Source organism: Geotrypetes seraphini, chromosome 2 (assembly GCF_902459505.1).
Source record: "Geotrypetes seraphini chromosome 2, aGeoSer1.1, whole genome shotgun sequence".
Classification (NCBI taxonomy): Eukaryota; Metazoa; Chordata; class Amphibia; order Gymnophiona; family Dermophiidae; genus Geotrypetes; species Geotrypetes seraphini.
The window spans coordinates 142,120,922-142,141,560 of NC_047085.1; the positions used below are offsets into that span (position 1 = coordinate 142,120,922).

Genomic DNA, 20,639 nt, shown 5'->3' on the forward strand with positions numbered 1-20,639 from the left:
TTGTGATCAACTATTTTTTTTCTGAAAGCTTTCATACATTCATAGAAGCTTTCTGCATTTTTTCTGCTTGTACAATTGAAAAGGGTTTTTTTTTAAACCCTCCTAGGTAGGTGGTTTGTAGTAAGGTGATATCAGTAACTGCATTAATATTTGGTACAAATAAACAGACTGCGTCTTGTACATTTTGATCTGCAGTTTTTTCCTTGTTTTTTGCTTTTGCCTACTGTACTGCAGACTTTGTTGATCTGTTTGTTGTGTTTTGTCATTATAGCTTAGTTCATTTTGTTACCTGGACATCAGGGAGCAGCAACAATAGATCAGAAATTACGTTTTCTGAAAAAAACCAAAAACAACTGCAGTATGCCATGCTGATGGACCAATACCTTGCAGATATTGTCAGATAAACAAGGGACAATTAGACCTGACTACCAATGAAAAGAAAAAATAATATAAAAAAAGAGATTAGGTAAATAGGTGTGACATTCTGGACAAGTGGGTTATCTCCCCCAGGCCACGAGCCTCTACAGAAGAAATCCACTCCGGATTTTTTCTCTAACCCTCCTACTTCAAAGAGGGCTCCTACTCACAGAGAGTTCTACTGCCATCTACAGTTAGTCTCCATGCAAGCATGAGCTCATCCAAAATTTGGTGAAAATAGGGAAAAGGGAAACCATCCCCAACAACAGATCTTTTCTGCTCCAACAACTTAACATATGAACTGAGAACAATCAAACATCAATAAAATGCCAACAGAACATAAGAACATAAGAATTGCCACTGCTAGGTCAGACCAGTGGTCCATCTTGCCCAGCAGTCCGCTCACACGGCGGCCCTTAGGTCAAAGACCAGTGCTCTAAATGAGTCGAGCCTCACCTGCGTACGTTCTAGTTTATCAGGAACTTGTCCAATTTTGTCTTAAATCCCTGGAGGGTGTTTTCCCCTGTAACAGACTCCAGAAGAGCTTTCCAGTTGTCTACCACTCTCTGGGTGAAGAAGAACTTCCTTACGTTTGTACGGAATCTATCCCCTTTCAGCTTTAGGGAATGCCCTCTTGTTCTCCCTACCTTGGAGAGGGTGAACAATCCGTCTTTATCTACTAAGTCAATTCCCTTCAGTATCTTGAATGTGTCGATCATGTCCCCTCTCTTCAAGGGAGAAGAAACCCAGTTTCTCCAATCTCTCACTGTACGGCAACTCCTCCAGCCCTTTAACCATTTTAGTCGCTCTTCTCTGGATCCTTTCGAGAAGTACTATGTCCTTCTTCATGTACGGTGACCAGTGCTGGACGCAGCACTCCAAGTGAGGGCTACAGACGCTAGAAATACAATATTCTTAATGGCCCAAAGGGCTGACTGACATCCAAGCTACAGATTTGGAGAATAACAAACTGAAAGAGACAGTAGGCAGGCACAGGAATGACAGGGCAGGAGTCCAGAATGACACACCTACCTACTGGAAAATATATTAGCAAGGTAAGAACCTAATCTCTTTTTCCAGCACAATAGGTTTGTCATTCTAGACAAGCAGGACATACAAAAGCAGACACCGCTGAACCTCCTACAGAAGCCCAACATACTGCGCTCAAACCTGTGCTAAACAGTAGGTGAGCCACGCTAACCAGGGATGGTCCCAAGCTCCAAAAATGCTTCTGCAGGCTGGCTAAAAGGTACCACAAGGGATTGGCCTGTCAGCTGTGGACCACTGTCTGCTTATTCTCCATGCAGGTAGGGCTGGACCCACAAATAGGGTAGCTCCAAGCACAAGAAACCAAATATAACTCAAAGAATCTAGCAGACCAGAATAGAAACACTCCTTCCAGCTCGTGTGCAGAAGGGAAAAACTGTGGGTGGCAGTAGAGCTCTCTGTGAAGTAGAAGGGTTAGAGAAAAAAATCCAGAGTGGATTCCTTCTTCAGAGACTCATGGCCTGGAGGATTATCCAGAATGACATATCTATTGCACTGGAACATGATTTGTTTCATATCACTGTTTTTTTAACCCTAGCCCATGGAAGATACAGACATGAAAAAAATTGACAGAAATGGAAAATGAACAGTTAAGAAGTTAGCTTCTTTACTGCAAGCTGAGCTCGTAAGATTGACAATCCAAAGCTGAAAACACAAATATTTTGAAACTATTTTGCAATTATTTAAACATTTAGTAAGAAGATTTTTTCGGCTGTCCGGGTCTCACCATATCTGGCTAAGCAGAAAAGATGTTTCAGTCACCATGCTGTGACTTTTCTTCAGGGTATGCCAGGACTCAACAGTTTGTCTTTATACATAGTGGATCCTCAAACCTGATTGCTTGGGGCTTGAGGCGAATGAGGCAGGAAAGTCCATTTATCACACATTTGAATTTTGTTGGAAACGTCCATTGGTCACAAATTTGAATTTTAAAGCTGTTCTCCCTGTAAAAGCTGGGTTGTATGTTCTTTTAGGCTTTTGCAGCTGATATCATGACTGTTGCAGTTATCCAGTTCTCACGATATCTGGTAGGTAGAACAGATGTTTCAACCATCATGCTAAGGCTTTCTTTAGGGTGTACTTGGAGTTCTGCAGTTTGTCTTTACTACTTGGGATCTCGCTAGGTTCTTGGGACCTGTATTGGCCACTGTTGGAAACAGGATACTGGGCTTGTTGGACCTTTGGTCTGTCCCAGTATGACAATTCTTATGTTAAGTTCTCGATACATAGTGGATCCTCAAACCTGATTGTCAGGGGCTTGAGGAAGTCCGTTGGTCACGAATCTGGATTTTGGCAGAAGAAAGCTACAGCATGATGGCTGAAACATCAATTCTACCTACCCAGATGCAGCAAGACTCAAACGGCAACAATCATGATGCCAGCTGTGAAAGCTTAAGAGAACATCTTTAAAATTCAAATTTGTGACCAATGCACTTTCCTGCCTCGATCAACTCAACCCTAGTCAATCAGCTTTGAGGACTATATATGAAGACAAACCGCAGACTTCACAGCATACCCTGAAAAAAAGTCACAGCATGCTGGCTAAAACGTCTGTTCTACCTACCCAGATGTGGTGAGTCCCAGACATCTGCAACAATCATGACTCCAGGTGCAGAAGCCTAAGAGAACATTTAGTATGACCTTTGAAAATATATTGGTATAATGGGTTTTTCCTTTAGTTAATTTATAATTTGTATGCAGTGTCCTCCTCCAACCTTGACACATTCACAAAGTCTTCAACACCACTGAGCTGTTGGCTCAATGAATTCTGAAATTTCATTAAGAGTGCAACCGTTTTACAAACGCAAGGTGCTGGAGCTCCATCCTGTTGAAAAATAAAGTACTCAAATGTCTCAAATTTCAGGCAGAAGTTTCTCCTGCAGTAGCACATTTTTGGGTTATTTTGAAAAATGCTAGGGGTCCTGTATACTGCAGACTTGTCAATTTCTTCCAGTGAAAGAGACATAAGAATGGTAACTAGTCCATCAAACATTAAACTTGCCAGGATACAAACTTTAAAGATTCAGTGTGTGGATGGCGTTCGGGAAAGACTGAGTGAGGAGTTCCTTACCAGCGCCATTTAACTGACCCTCTTCCCCTTTACCTGAGCCGCAATCGCGGTAAATTTGCAGTTCCTCATATCGCTGGAAGCCGGCTTGTGCTTCAGCATATTTGGCTTTTTTCTTGGGCACGTTTAGTGCTGTTGGACCAAGCGCAAGAACACAACCCAATTAACATGGGGAAGAGGAAGAGAGCAGCCCAGCTGACTCCTTCAGCGACTGGGACCTCCAAGAACCTTATTCAGACGACGCTGGATCAAGGAATTACCTGCCAGATGGGAGACACACTCCCGACTTTGGGAGGAACGCCGAGCATGGCAGCGAACCTCAATGATAATCAGGTTTCCCTAAGCCCAAATCAGGGGCAAACTCCTGTTCAACCTGGAAGTGGAAGACCTGAATCGATCGTGGCAAATCAGTCAGCCCAAGAAAGTGTCTCACTGCTGAGCCCCAGAGGAGCAGAGGGAGGAGTAGTGGTACAGAAAGGATCCCCCACTGGAGCCCAAACATCGGTAATCAAATCAGTGGCTAGTGAAAGCCCAACTCCTATAAGTAACATCCAATTTGGACAGTTAAGCCCGCAGTAATAAATTTAGAGGAACAATGGAGGGCTATAGTAGTCACGGACTCCAACCTTCAGAAGGTAATGACTGTGGTTCGAGCGGAATATGCTTCTATCAGCTCTCAGGTAGTGACCCATGAGAAAATGTTAAAAGACCAGGGAGATGCTATTAAGAGGCATGAAGACCAGATAACTCAAATGAGAAATGTAGATATGGAGATTATTAAAGAAAGATCTTTTATTAAAAAGAACTGGAATATATGGAAAATAAACAGAGAAGAAATAACTTAAGACTGTTAAATTTTCCAAAATCTCCAATAATATCTCCACTTGAAATGGTTCGGAAATAAATATATGAAGGAAGTTTTAATGATTCCACAAGAAAATATACCACCTATTAATACTGTCCAATATATATTTCTGGGAAAGAAACAGAATAGTTCAACTCCTACTGAAATGCCAGCATTGAAAGAGGGAGGAATGAACTTAAATTTCTTGGAGAACTCCCTAGAAGTGGTTATGGAAAGAACTACCCCTCTTGGTGACATTTGCTCTAGAGCATAATAGAGATTTAATTTTCAGACTTTATTTTAGAAACATGAATGAAAAGTTCTTTGGTTCAGCTATTTGTATTATTCCTGACATTGCTGAAGTAACACAGAAACGGATAAAAGACGTTTTGCTTTATAAATCCAAGGTTTTAGCTCTGGGTGCATCTTTTATTTTGAAATTTTCGCAAATTGTTGCATTTTGTTACAGGGAAAAAATTTCTTATTTTTCGAACCAAAACAACTGTTAGAATTTATTCTGGCCAAAGAAGGTGGGAATGTGACGATTGGCCGGATAGCTCTTCCTGCAGTTTAAACCGGCTGTTGGGGGGTTTTTAGATCTTAGGGCTCCTTTTACGAAGGTGCGCTAGCATTTTTAGCGCAGGAACTGGATTAGCACGCGCTAGCTGAAAAACTACCACCTGCACAAGAGAAGGCGGTAGCGGCTAGCGCGCGCTATTCCGTGCGTTAAGGCCCTAATGCACCTTCGTAAAAAGAGCCCTAAGTCTCCCAATGCTGCCCTTAAGATTGTTATGTATTTCTGGATATGATAATTCTATTACTTGGATCTCTATTATTGTGGACTAAATAAGGAATAATTATTTTCCTTCCTGTATCACTGGTTTAAGTGATGCTAGGTTTACATTTTCTTTGTATTATTACAAATCTGTAAACAAGGATTTGATTTGTTTGTTTGAAAATTGAAAAGTTGAATAAATAAATAATTTTTTTTAAAAAGATTCAGTGTGTTATCTAACCAGAAATTGTATTTTTGGGTCAGTGCTGCCCATTTAGATTAACAAACAAAAACAAAAATATAAACAAAACCATGACTACTTTTATATAGCTTTAGTTTGCTCCAAATGAGAGACAGCTGGCATGATGAGGTGAAGGAAGCTATTAGAGCGAAAATAAATTCCTCCAGAAAGTGAAAGGATCCGACTGAAAATAATTGTAAACAGCACAAGGAATGGAAAGTCAAATGCAAGGCACTAATAAAGAAGGTAGAGTCCTTGAAAAGAAGATTGCACCGGAAGCAAAAACACACAGTAAAAACATTTTTAGGTATATTAAAAGCAAGAAGCCAGGAAGAGAATCAGTTGGACTGCTAAATGACTAAGGGGTAAAAGGGGCTCCTCAGGGAAGACAAGACCATAGCAGAGAGATTAAATGAATTCTTTGCTTCAGTCATCACAAAGGAAGATGTGGGGAGTTACCAGTGCCAGAAATGGTATTCAATTCTGATGAACCAAAGAAACTCAAACAAATCTCTGTAACACTGGAAGATGCAGTTGATAATTTAGAATCTTTTGAAACAGAGACCAGGATCCAGGTCTGCCAGCTGAGAAAGTAGGTTTGGACGTTCTCTACTCCTGTCACATGGGCCGCTGAGAGGGCCTGCAAGTGAAGTTCCACCCACTAGAACATTCAAGCTTCCAAGCAGAGGCCGTGCTTCTGGTGCCCCCCTGCCTGTTTATGTAAGACAGACTGCTTTCACCTGGACTGCTTTCACTGTCAGGAAAGACTGTAAATGAGTCAATAACAACTGAATGCCTCTCGGATCCAGATGATTGATGGACTACTTACTCACTTGCCCTGGAGGGAGCAATCGCAGTACAGGCCCCCCCAGCCACTAAGGCTGGTGTCAGTTGTGAGGGTCACCCATGCCTCAATTCAGAGAGGCATGCCCCTTGCCAAGTTCTCCCCTTGGAGCCAACAACGCAGGCTGCACTTCGCCTCCACCATCCAGGAGAGCCGCATCTGCAGGGAGTGATGTTGCTGGGACTATCTGGACAAAAGGGAGTACTGGAGAGGGTGCATATAAGCTCTCACCATTGGAATCACTTCTAAGGAGGTCGCGATCAATCCCAGTACCTGCAGATACTGCCAGGCCAAGGGGCTTGGGAGGACTAAGATTGTGAGGATCTGCGTTCTGAGTTTCTGTTTGTGTGGCTTGGGAAGAAAAACAGGGCCCTTTGCCATGTCAAAGAGGACTCCCAGATACTCTAGACACTGAGTCTGTTGAAAATGACTCTTCCGAAAGTTGTCTACCCAGCCCAAGTCCTATAAGAGGCTCAATACATGCTGGACAGTTCACTCACAGTCTGCCAGCGAGGGGACTCTGATTAGCCAATCATCCAGGTAAGGATGCACCTAGACCCCCATCCAGCGAAGGAAGGCCGCTACAACCACCATCACCTTGGTAAAGGTGCAGAGGGTCATGGCCAAACTAAAGGGGAGCGCCACAAATAAAGTGGCACTGAAGCACATGAAATCTCAGATATCTCCTGTGAGCCAGAAAGAGAGAGATGTGAAGATATGTCTCCGTTAAATCTAGCAAAGCAAGGAATTCTCCAGAAGCCACCGCCACTATGATGGAGTAGACCGTTTCCATGCAAAAGTGGGGTACTTTCAGGGTCTTGCTTACAGATTTTAAATTCAGAATGGGCCTTTGTCCTTTCTTGGACATTATGAAGTACAAAAAATATCTGACTGATCTTTCTTCGGGAACTGGTTCTATGGCACAAATGTCTAAGAGTCATTGCACTGTCGCTCTGACTCTGACCTGCTTCTCCAGTTGTCTGGCTGGGGAGTCGAGGAACAAATCTGATAATGCCCAGCTCCTAACAGTCGGATGAAATCTGTTCCCATTTGTCCCTGAATGCTGACAGCTGCCCTCCAATATGAAGAAGATCAGCCATCCTCCTAGAGTCATTACTGCTTCTTTGAGGCTGAGCCACTGCAGGTACCAGCGGATTGCTGGCGCCGAAAGCCACCAAATCTCTTTCTGGAACCCTGAAAGGGCCTTTAAGAGGAGTAGCCAGAGGAAAATTTGCAAGCTCTCCTGGAGGTATGAAAATTCCATCTATTGCCTCCGGCAGGTCGACATTTTCTACTATCCAGGAGGGATTTGGGCAGCTATCTGACACACTGGCCATGAGGTCGCCTAGCCAGTCCTTCTCTAAACAGCATCTGCTCCTTGAAGGGTAATCTTCTGAAAGTGGCCTTGGAGACTGAGTCAACCGCTCACTGATCCAGTGTAGAGGTCTACAAAGGAAATGGGGATTACGGGGATCTCCCCAACCCCCCCCCTCAACCCCTCCCCAAAGGTCCATGGGACTCCCACAGGGATGGATGCTGGTTCTCCGGGGTTCCCACAGAAATGCTAGCCTATCTTTGTTCCAATGTTCCCTCTAAACTTCTTCAATCCCTCAGCAAACCAGTTGCTAACTGCCACTCACATGGGAGAGCTCTGTACATCCACCAATTAGGGTGACAGAGCTGGCATTTGATGGTCAATCATGAGCACTTCCTTGTAGAAGTGCTCCTGATTGGCCATCAAGCTCCAGCTCTTTCTCCCATATTGGTGGATGTGCAGAGCTCTCCCTGCATGAGCCTTGGCGTGAGACCTCCCCTCAAGAATCTCATTGGCTCAAGCCTGCCACCACTCACTGCGGCTATGTAGAGAAGTGCTGGAGAGACTGTGCAGCATAACTGTGCAGCTCAGGAGTCAGACTACCCAGCATTAAACTGCTTCAGCCCAGCAGGTACCAACATTAAATATGTAACTTTAAAAAAAAAAAAAAAAAGAGTGGCAGGGGAGAGAATTGCTGCACTGGGCATCTTCTTCCTGTTTATCAAATTCTGCCTTAAATCTACTTCTTTGGGATAGCATGTTGTTGAAATGCCAACCCCACCTGACTGGGGAGAGGGAGGGAGAAGGGATATTGGTTTTATGCTTGTTCTGGCAGATATCTGACTTTGTTTTGAATTTTCTGTAAAATTCAATTAAAACTAAAATCAAAACTGTCAAAAGTAATTGCTGCTTTTTATAGGGACCGGTAATTTTTAGAGGGGGACAGAGGGGATTCCTTGTGGGGATTGAGATTCTGGTGGAAACGGGCAGGGACGGGTGGAATTCGGGCAGGGACGGATGGGGATGGGCGGAATTCTGGTGGGGATGGGTAGGATTTCTGTCCCCGCACAACTCTCTCATTCAGGTTGAGATGGAATAAGCTGCTGCCCAGGACTCTGTCATAAAGAGTATTGGCCACATAATCCACACCCTCCTTAAACATTAGTGGACAGGCATCCCCAAGCTCTGAGGGACTTGTCTGCAGTCTGGTATGCCAGGCACGTGCCACAAAGGAGGGAGCTGTTTCAGCAGCTCTGATACCCAAACTGTCTCTTCAGGACTGCATCCAAACTACAGTCCTGTACGTCTTTCCGCATCACTCCACCCTCACTAGGAAGGGAGGTGTACTTGGTCACTTGTGCCACTGCGGAATCCACCTTCAGTTGGACAAACAATTGTTGGAAGTCCGGAGTCATAGGACAGAGCTGAGATATAGTTTTGGCTACCTTAAGTAAGCATTCAGGATTCTCACACTGGTCAGTGACCAAAGAGGTAAGATCCAGGTGAGCTGGAAAAAAGCTCATCTGTGCAGTAGTGTCACATATGACAGAGCTGCAAGGTAGAAGGCTGCTGAGCATCAAGTTACAGCATATACAGGGTGCCAGAAATTACATGGGCGACTGAAGATGAACTGAAAAGGCGACACATGGAGGGATCATCACCGTGACATACCGTCGTACCAGCTCCATAGATACTGGACCCCAAAAGGGATCCCACATCATCCACCATCGCAGAATCCAGCAAAAATAAGGGTATGGAAAGGGACTTCCAATTCTGCTCTGAAGGGTTGCTGACACTGGGAACTGGTGTTGTATGAGGCAGGGATGCTCATTTGGAGAAATGATCTCTGTTAGGCGGAGTAGGCATGCCTGAAGGCAGCCCAGTGCTTCCCAGTCCCATTAAATAAGCTGACAAAATCAGAGAAGCTTTGCTATCAGGGGACCTGAGGCTTCTTGCGTAACTCCAAACTGGAGAAGATCTGCCATCATGCGCTTGCGTTTCACCCCATTGCTGCTCAGTTCATCTGAGCAGGATCTCTTCCCTTTCAACTGGTTCTCCTGGGAATTTGAGAGTTCCAAGACAGATTGGGGGCCGAGCCCAAAGCTCCTGCATACCATGGTACATGGAAAATGGTTGCTCTTCAACCAGCAACTTTGCACAACTGATGCAAGATCCAGGCTAGAAAGGCCTGGGGCATTCATCAGAGGCAGTCACTTGTCAAAACAAGAAGTTTTGAAGCAGAAAGAAAAGTTTAAAATCAGAATGCTAAAAATCCAAGATGGACGCTGTCAAAAAAATCGTGCCAAAAATGGGTCATTGGAGCTACATGTAAAAATTAAAAAAATAATGAGTTTAAGGTTTCAGGGGAGGAGGACCCAAGTACTAACCGCAGAAACAACTAAAACTTCAATTTTCAGACTCCTTTTCCCCTCACCCCCGATGTTCCCCTTAGAGAATAATGGGAGTATTTTCTGACTTCAGGTGCCTATTTGTCTGAATAAGCCTAGCTACAGGGAATGGATTTCTGCCTCAGAATTGATCAGATTCTCAAACATCAAAGGAAATCTTCTGGCTGCCAGCCGAATGACCACTGTCAACGACTCCCACCCCCAGGACTCCTCATACAGCGAAGGTGAGAGAAATTACGCAGCTGGATCCATAATACCCTTAGGGTTCTTACACAGACACCATACAGCCTGCAATCAAGATTCTGATCGAATCAGAAAGCAAGCCATTCCCAGGGGAACAGCCCCCCCAAGCTTCTGAAGGCACCCACTGCAGGCTGGCTCCACAGGAACTCAAAGATTGTCCTGGAGCAGCAATCCACCCACGTGGGACTTTGTACTTTCACTAGCAGAGTATGCTGAGCAGAGGACCTCTGAGCACCAAAGCCACAAAGAACTTCAAAAATCCAGTGGAAAAAAAAAATCTGAAAAAAAAATAAAGAAACTGGGCAGAGCAAAGCACACATTCTGAATTTGCTAAGGAATAACCAAGGAGGGTGCTTTGCTCTAATGCAGAAGGGGAGGCGTTCTCAAGTTCTTTGATATCCTTTTGCAGTTCAAGGGAAATGGGAATCAACAGTTTGGGTATCCACAACAGAAATGTGAATTGCTTTCCAAAAACACTAGGACTAGGGGGCATACGATGAAGCTACTAATTAGTAGATTTAAAACAAACTGGAGAAAATATTTCTTCACACAAACGTGTAATTAAACTCTGGAATTTGTTGCTGGAGAATGTGTTGAAAGCAGTTAGCTTAGCAGGGATTGAAAAAGGTTTAGGTAATTTCCTAAATGAGAAGTCCATAGGCCATTATTGAAATGGTTTGGCGAAATGCACTGCTTATTCCTAGGGTAAGCATTGTAAAATCTATTTTACTACTTGGAAACTTGGTAGGTACTTGGGACCTGGGTTGGCCACTGTTGGAAACAGGATACTGGGCTTAAAAGACCTTCAATCTGTTCCAGTATGGCAATTCTTATGTTCTTAGCTGTCTTGCATTCACCTCCCTCTTCCATGCATGCTCAGGCAACAATACAAGTATTGCAAGAAATGATGGAATAATTACAGTGAAAATCAAACACCAACTTAACCAGAACTTTCAATAGATATAGAGTACCATGTCATTCACAATGAATTTAGTATAAGGTGTGAAAGTCATGAGCATGGCAGGATCAGGCAGCTCAACTCACTGTGCAATTATGTACTTGCAGAATGCCTCCTCCAGTGGGGACATCGTAGTGCCACAAATCTAGCTAATCCATGAAGTCTACAGAGTGGAATAGGCTTCCATTAGACAACAAAAAGATCTTAAGTTCACACAATTGTTAAAGTGTCATCTGTTTTGTAAAATGAGGTATCAAGATTGATGTTTTATATGAATTTATTCATTTTGATGTTTTTTGATATGTCTGCTTTGTCTTGTCATTATTTTAATTATGTATGCATGGTTGTACTCCACCTTGTTTAAAGGCAGAATATAAATAAACTATAAACTATAAGTCTGAGCAGCACTACAAAAGCTGACTATCTTCACTCCCTGCCCTAGTCAGTAGAAAAGGTGACATCATAGTATACATTTCCTGCACACTGAGACCAATCTTACAGCAGAAGCTTTAACATCTAAGATAGTGGCACAGTCCCTTACAAATAAAGCTGATAATCTGTTGTGTTGCATGCTTCCTGGTAGTCAAGTTGAATAGTATGAAAAAGTTGCATAGGGATTGCAGAGCATAGTCAGTAACAGGAAGTTGTGTCTTTTAATAGATTTCAAGGAGAGAAAGACAAGAACATAGCTATGGCTTAACAGAGGCTAGAGGATCAAGGAGAAAAAAATATTATCTAGGACTTCTGATTTGGGATTTTAGCCAATAAATACCAATAAAGCACCCCCAATTAAAAAAATATTGAAGTAGGAGTGTACTGGATAAACACTGGAAAAACACCAATTCTCCTAGTATTCTCTCAGTCCTCCCATAGCTCATCTTGTATCCTCTACTCATGTTTTCTGCCTTTTCAGCACCAACTCCTAAATGACACAGTTCCACTGGAAAAGAAACACAGCAATAATACCTATAAAGCAAAAATACTGATGAAAAGATTTTAGTACCCTCTACCATCACTTAATTAGCTAGAACAAAATTTATAATTTATAAATCCTAAGTACAGTACATTGAACACAAAGAAGCTGCAGCTGATAATTCCTTATAGCCAGTGATGTACAGATATGTGTGGGGTGAGTAGGGGGTGGCCCTGTCCCTAGACACCAGAGAAGCTTGAAGGTCAAAACCTCTACAAAAACATGGTGCCTTTTGAGGTGGTGTGCATGGTAGTATAGGGGTGGGGCACAAATGTAAAACATTGGCTCCCAGGTACTAAAGACCCATGGTGCAACACTGTTTATAGCAAAAGTCACCGATGTGGTTTCAGCCTTAAAACACAAAGTACACATCTCCCTCGTCATTCGCAGGGGATAGGGGCAGAGCCGGACCGCGAATAGGGAAATACCGCGAATATCCGGCTCTGACCCACCCCCGTCTCCCTCCCGCCTTCCCCTGGCCTTACCTGGTGGTCTAGCGGGCTTTCGGGGCAGAAGTGATCTTCCTACGTTCCTGCCCCGTGCAGATTGCCAATAGGAAATGACTGCCATGAGTTCCCGTAGTCTCTTAAGACTACGGCGGGAGCTCACGCCAGCCATTTCCTATTGGCGATCTACACGGGGCAGGAGCGTAGGAATATCGCTCCTGCTCCGAAACCCTGCTAGACCACCAGGTAAGAGCGGGATGCCGGGGGGAAGGCAAAATATGGGTGGGGGTTTTTCCCCCTCCCCCCAAAAAAAATTGCGATTATGTGAAATTGCGAGTGCGGAAACCGCGAATGGGGAGGGGGAAGTGTAAAGCATAGTTACTTACCTGTAACAGGTGTTATCCAAGGACAGCAGGCAGATATTCTCACATGCGAATGATATCATCCACGGAGCCGGGTACGGACAGTGCAAAAATGTACTGTCACTTTAAAAAGGAGGTTCTCAACACACAGTATGTGTACCCCAGGGGGTATGTGCACCATTATCATGGGGTACACAGCGCTGTAGGTTTCCCACCCTCCTGCCATCGCTTGTCTTCCTTTTGCCACCATTATTTTCTATCCTCAGCCCTCATGGACTAGCAGTAGCAGCCCTCATGGACTAGCAGTAGCAGCTTTTAATTTCCACACACAGCTGCCACTAGCGTTACTTTAGCAATTCCATCAGGCAGATGGCCGGCCTAGCAAAGGCCCCGAGGTTGTTTGATGGAATTGCTCTCCAGGCCCCAAACCTTTAATCTCCCTCCTCTCCCCACCCCACAACCCCTACCCCACCCCCGGGCCTATTGAAATACCTGATGATCCAGCAGGGATCTTTGTGGCAGGAGTGCGGCACTCTTGCTCCTGCCTTCTCACGGCTGCCTTCTAAAAAAACAACTGCTGTGACCTCTTGCAGTTGCTTGTGGCATTTTCTGTAATACCGCAAGCTGCTGCAAGAACTCACGGCAACCATTTTAGAAGGCAACCGCGAGGAGGCAGGAGTGAGAGGACTGCGTTCGTGCCACAAAGACTCCCACTGGACCATCAGGTACCTCGGTAGGACCAGGGTAGGGAATCTTGGGGTTGGGAGATTAAAGGGTCAGGGCCTGGAGAGGGGAGAGAGCCTTGGCTATGAATTGGAGGGAGGGAAGGATAAGATGTGCAGAAACCTGCGAGGGATTGGAGGGGAGAGAGATGCCAGACCAGTGGAAGGGGGAGGAAAGGAGAGAGAGATGCCAGACTAGTGGTTGGGGAAGGAAAGGAGAGAGAGATGCCAGACTAGTGGTTGGGGAAGGAAAGAAGAGAAAGATACCAGACCAGGGGGAGGAAAGGAGAGAGAGATGCCAGACTAGTGGTTGGGGAAGGAAAGAAGAGAAAGATACCAGACCAGGGGGAGGAAAGGAGAGAGAGATGCCAGACTAGTGGAAGGGGGAAGGAAAGAAGAGAAAGATACCAGACCAGGGGGAGGAAAGGAGAGAGAAATGACACACCATGGAAAGAGGGGTAGAGAGAGATACCAGACTGCAGGAAGGAGAGGAGAGATATGCCGAAGTCTGAGGGAAGAGGGGAAAGGAAGGAGGGAGATGTTGGACCAATGGGAGAAGACAGGGAAGGAGAGAGATGGCAGATCATGGAAACAGGGAGGGAAGAAGAGATAGAGGCCAGACCATGGGTAAAACTTGGGCGGGATACTCGGTTGATATTTGTTACTTAGGGGTACTTTGTTTGAAGAAGTTGAGAAACCACTGCTTGCCCTGGATCGGTGGCATGGAATGCTGCTATTGTTTAGTTTTTTGTCAGGTACTTGTGACTTGGATTGACTTCCGTGAAGATGGGATACTGGACTAGATGAACCATTTATCTGACTCAGAAAGGCTATTCTTATTGTTCTTATGCAACTTTCATTTGTTCTTGTATCTAGACGACTGGTTTGTCAAAGCATCAACATCTCAACAAGCTCATCAAGCCATGAATGCAACGGTTCATCTATTAGAACTCCTGGGATTAAAAGTCATCTACCAGAAATCCCATTTACAAATCACTCAAATTCTGGAGTTCTTTGGCATGTTCTGGACAACAGAGGCCCAACACTCTAATTCATATCTGCCAGAAGATCTCTCTTCAAACCATCATTGCAAGTCAAATGATTAGTTTTTCTAGGTAACATCCATAGTAAATGACAGCAGATAAAAGACCTGAATGGACCATCCAATCTGCTCACCAGTCATACCCATCAAAAATTCATGATTAAATTAAATTGTCTTTTCTTTGATATGCCTGGAAAATGGACTGCAGGTCACATGGCATCTATAGTAGAGAATGATACGGGGACAAATGTTGATGCATGCCTGGAGGGGAAAGATTGTTTGTGCTTCTTAGCCTTTTTACATGAATCACCAGATGGAGGCAGCGCTAATGATAACGAGGATGAGCGTGGTGTCGATGTCATCTGTACTGGAACCGATGTTGAAAATGATCTCTGGACATCGGCATCAGAGTCTGCAGATATCTTGAATACTCCCAATGATCCAAAAGGTTTTTCAAACTGTAACTCTCTGGCCTTGAGCGACCTCATCTGTAGTTTAGAACAGCGCAGGTAAAAGTTAGGGTAGTTTTCGGGACTGAGGCATCGACACCATGAGGCACTGGACACATCAGTTATGTGTGTCAGTAGCTGAAATGATCTGGTTAGACTGGGTGCACTGACTGAAACTGCTTGGAGCCTTGGACATCAAGGGGAACACGGCCAACGCAAAGTCAAAGGACTCGATGGTCTGGGGTGGTTGAGCAGATTGTGAGCCAAACAAAAACTCAATGCACCCAACCTGAACATAAGAATAGCCTTACTGGGTCAGAACAATGTCCATCAAGCACAGTAGCCCGTTCTCATGGTGGTCAATCGAGGTCACTAGTACCTGGCCAAAACTCAAGGAATAGCAATATTCCATGCTACCGATCCAGGGCAAGCATTGGCTTCCCCCATGTCTTTCTCAATAACAGACTATGGACTTTTCCTCCAGGAACTCGTCCAAACCTTTCTTAAAACCAGCTATGCTATCTGTTCTTACCACAACCTCTGAGCCTAGATATTCTCTGAGTGAAAAAAATTTCCTTCTATTGGTTTTAAAAGTATTTCCCTGTAACTTCATCGAATGTGCCCTAGTCTTTGTAATTTTTGATGGAGTGAAAAAATCGATCCACTTCTACACATTCTACTCCACTCAGGATTTTGTAGACTTCAATCATATCTCCGCTCAGCTGTCTCTTTTCCAAGCTGAAGAGCCCTAACCGTTTTAGTCTTTCCTCATACAAGAGGAGTTCCATCCCCTTTATCATCTTGGTCGCTCTTCTTTGAACCTTTTCTAGAGCCACCATATCTTTCTTGAGATAAGGAGACCAGAATTGAACGCAATACTCCAGATGAAGTCGCACTATGGAGCCATAAATGGGTATTATAACATTCTTGGTCTTGTTTAAACATCCCTTTTTTAATCATTCCTAGCATCCTGTTTGCTTTTTGGCCACCACTGCATATTGGGTGGAAGGTTTCTTCGTATTTCTACGATGATACCCAGATACTTTTCTTGGGTGCTAACCCCCAAGGTGGACCCTAGCATCCGGTAACTGTGATTCAAGTTATTCTTCCCAATGTGCATCACTTTACATTTGTCCACATTAAATTTCATCTGCCATTTGCATGCCCAGTCTTCCAATTTCCTACAGTCCGCCTGCAATTTTTCATAATCCGCATGCATTTTAACAACTTTGAACAGTTTAGTGTCATCTGCAAATTTAAGCACCTCACTCGTCGTTCCAATTTCCAAATAATTTATAAATAAGTTAAATAGCACCAGTCCCAGTACAGACCCCTGAGGCACTCCACTGTTTACTCTCCTCCATTGAGAAAAATGACCATTTAACCCTACCCTCTGTTTTCTATCCGATAACCAATTCCTTATCCACAACTGAACTTTGCCACCTATCCCATGATACTTTAATTTTCTCAGGAGCCTCTTGTGAGGAACTTTATCAAAAGCTTTCTGAAAATCTAGATACACTATATCAACCGGCTCACCTTTATCCATATGTTTATTTGCACCTTCAAAGAAGTCAAGCAAATTTGTGAGGCAAGATCTCCCTCAGCTGAACTCATGCTGACTTCGTCTCATTAAATCATATTGGTCTACATGTTCCACAATTTTATTTTTTATAATCGTTTCTACCACTTTGCCCGGCACTGAAGTGAGGCTTATCGGTCTGTAATTTCCTGGATCTCCCCTGGAGCCCTTTTTAAAAAATCGGTGTAACATTGGCCACCCTCCAGTTTTCAGGCACTAACAGATGATTTTAGTGACAGGTTATAGATAACAGCAGATCAGCAATGAGCTTGAATGAGCCCAAAGGCTCAAAATAAAAAATTGGTCAAAATCAAAAAGTTTTAACCACAAAAAAAGATAAAACAATGAAGAAAATAACATGGCACTTTGGACACGATTTTCCTCTCCACCCCCACAGAAACCAATAAAATATCCAATTGGTATGGCGAGGGGAGGGATACAATTGGGAAGAGTTGTCTTCACACTTTGGTGAGAGAATGAGCTGCCGAACTTGAGATGGAGGTATCCCTCCATGACATCCGACTCTTTTTCCAAACGTTATACCTCCATGTGAAAGCGGCGAACTTGCAAGAGACACAGTATAAACTTTTGCATCGTTTTTACCTTACCTGAGCCCGGGGATATGTCATGGGGTTATGGCCTGATGATAAGTGTCTTAAATGTAAAACTCATAGGGGTAATTTCCTTCACTCCTTCTTTGTTTGTTCAAAACTGGCTTTCTGGACCTCAGTTAGGCGGTGTTTGGCTGTTCTACTGCAGTGCACGTTACCTTGGAATGCACCTGCTCTGCTGTTGGGGGATGTCTGTGACCTCCAACACCATGGTTTGGATTTCCCTTCCCAGAAATTTGTTTTACATGCAATTCTTGTGGGGAAAAAACTTCTTTTGAAATATTGGACTTCTGAGGAGGCTCCGTCCTATACCCTGTGGGTGACCATGATGCAACAGCAAGCCCGCTTTGAGTTGGACACTTATGAGTCCCGAACACAGGACCACTGGAAGTCTTACTGCTCCCTCTGGCAGCAGTTTTTGGATATGGATGCCTCATTGCTATAGACTGTTCTTTTGGGTCAGATTGTGTGGATTGCTGGATCATTTTTCCACTTCTGTTTACAATATACCGTTGCCGGCAGAGAGAGTGTGCTAGGGGGTTTGTGGTTGTGAGTGTGTGAGTGGCTGGGTGCGCCTGTGGAGTATGGCTGAGTTTATGTTTGGCTGGGTGTGATGCGTCTGGCTGTGGTATGCTTGTCCTGAATCGTTTGGGGATTTGGGTTGTTTGTTCTCTATATTCAAAATGGACGGAGGGCGCTGGTCTGCGAGCCTTGCAAGCCTTTTTCAATTGCCCATGTTGTGGTTCTATGTTATCTTTTGAGAGCTTTGCGAGTTCATTCTTCTTACTTGTACCATTCTGCTCATGTTTGTTTGCCATCATGTTTATATTAATGCCATGTCCTGGGCTCTTGCTGTCCAGTTGTCCTTTGTCTCAATAAACACGATATAAAAAAAAAAAAAACAATGAAGAAAATAAATGAAAAAACAGATGGAAAGGCACTGAAAAACACAGCTTCGCAGCTCCACGGAAACTGAGAACTGATGGTCCCGTAAGCCAATGTCAGGCAGGAAGGCACCAGTGTATGCGGAGTACTAGCAGTCTCAAGTCTTTTCAGTCTAAAAAGTGACAGTACACTTTTGCACTAGCCATACCAGGCTCCATGGATGGGGTAACCTGCATGTGAGAACATGCTGCCTGTTTATCCTAGGATAAAACAAATTACAATATCAGAGAGCAAATTAGGCCTGGCATGACTCCATAACACAGATCTGGGTCTGGCCTCTTACCTATCAGGAACAGCAGAACGCCGAGACATTATATAAATATTATATCAGTCTTTAAGCCCATTACATTAATGGGTGCTAGAAAGTGCAGTTACTTACCATAATAGGTGTTATCCAGGGACAGCAGGCAGATATTCTTAACATGTGGGCGACGTCACCGACGGAGCCCCCTAGCGGACGTTTTCGCAAGCAGACTTGCGAGCCCCTCCCGCCCGACCTAGGGCATGCTTCTCCTCAGTGTGGCTTCAGTTCAGATAGCTAGCAAAGAAGGAGGTGGGTGGGTTGTGAGAATATCTGCCTGCTGTCCCTGGATAACACCTGTTACAGTAAGTAACTGTGCTTTATCCCAGGACAAGCAGGCAGCATATTCTCAAGTGTGGGAGACCTCCAAGCTAACCAGAATGGAATGGAGGGAGAGTTGGCAATTTAGGAGAACAGATTTTGCAAAACGGACTGGCCAAAATGGCCATCACGCCAGGAGAAAGTATCCAGAGAGTAGTGTGAGGTAAACGTATGAACCGAGGACCAAGTGGCAGCTTTACAGATTTCCTCAAGCGGAGTGGAGCGGAGAAAATCAACAGACACCACCATCGCTCTGACCTTGTGGCCTGTGACTCAACCCAGCAGGAAGAGACCAACCTGAACGTAACAGAAAGAGATACAAGCGGCCAACCAGTTAGAAATGGTCCGCTTAGAAACAGAACGACCCAAGCAATTAGGATCGAAAGAGAGGAACAGCTGGGGAGCAGAACAATGAGGAGCGGTGCGCTTCAAGTAGAAGGACAGCGCATGCTTACAATTAAGAGAATGCAGAGCCACCTCTCCAGGGTGAGAATGGGGCTTCGGAAAAAACACTGGAAGAACAATGGATTGGTTGATGTGAAACTCAGAAACAACCTTAGGCAAGAACTTAGGATGGGTACGGAGAATCACCTTATCATAATGGAAAACCGTGAAAGGTGGGTCCGCAACCAAGGCTTGAAGCTCACTGACCCGACGGGCAGAAGTGAGAGCAATAAGAAGCACAACCTTCCAAGTAAGAAACTTCAAGTGAGCCCGCACTAGCGGCTCGAATGGAGGTTTCATCAAGCGAGCAAGGACCACGTTAAGATCCCAAACCACCAGAGGAGGTTTAAGGGGCGGATGGACGTGGAAAAGGCCTTTCATGAAGCGGGAAACCACAGGATGAACAGAGATAGGCTTCCCGTCAATTGGCTGATGAAAAGCAGCAATGGCACTAAGGTGGACTCAAACCGAAGAGGACTTGAGCCAGGCACCAGACAAGTGTAACAGATAATCCAGGACATCAGATAAGGAGGCAGACAGCGGCTCCTGCTGTCGAGTAGCACACCAGGAAGAAAAGCGGGTCCACTTCTGATGGTAACATTGGCGAATGGACTCCTTCCAAGATGCCTCCAGGACGTCCAGCACAGGCTGAGAGAATTGGAATGAGGGCATTAAGTCTCAAGGAACCAAGCAGACTGAAGGGTGGGATGAAGCAGAGAACCTCGACTCTGCGTAAGCAGAGAAGAAAAAACAGGCAGAAGAAGAGGCTCCCTGGAACTGAGTTGCAACAGAAGGGAGAACCACGGTTGTCGGGGCCACCAAGGAGCTATCAGAATCATGGTGGCACTCGTGGACTTGAGCCTGACGAGGGTCTTCAGAATCAAAGGGAATGGAGGGAACGCATACAGAAACAGGTTCGTACAGTCCAGCAGAAAAGCATCCGCCTCGAGTCTGAGAGGGGTGTAAACCCTGGAGCAGAAGCGGGGTAACTTGCGATTAAGGTGGGGGAGGGACACGAACAGATCGACATCCGGAGTCCCCCAACGAGCAAACACTTGATGCAGGGTCAAGGAATGGATGGACCACTCATGAGGCTGCAGAAGACGACTCAACCTGTCCGTCAGACAATTGTGCTGGCCCTGAATGTAGACCGCTCGAAGGAATATGTTACGGCGGAAAACCCAATCCCAGAGCCGCATCGCCTCTTGGCACAGGGACAGGGACCCCGTGCCCCCTTGTTTGTTGATATAATACATGGCGACCTGGTTGTCCATGCGGATC

At 44.8% G+C, this 20,639-nt stretch overlaps 1 protein-coding gene across 1 annotated transcript in view; it reads right to left on the reverse strand.

The window, feature by feature from the left end:
- The window catches only part of MIB1 (mindbomb E3 ubiquitin protein ligase 1), a 273,835-nt gene that overhangs the window by 196,556 nt on the left and 56,640 nt on the right, over positions 1 to 20,639 (reverse strand). The gene's annotated exons all lie outside the window — the stretch shown is intronic.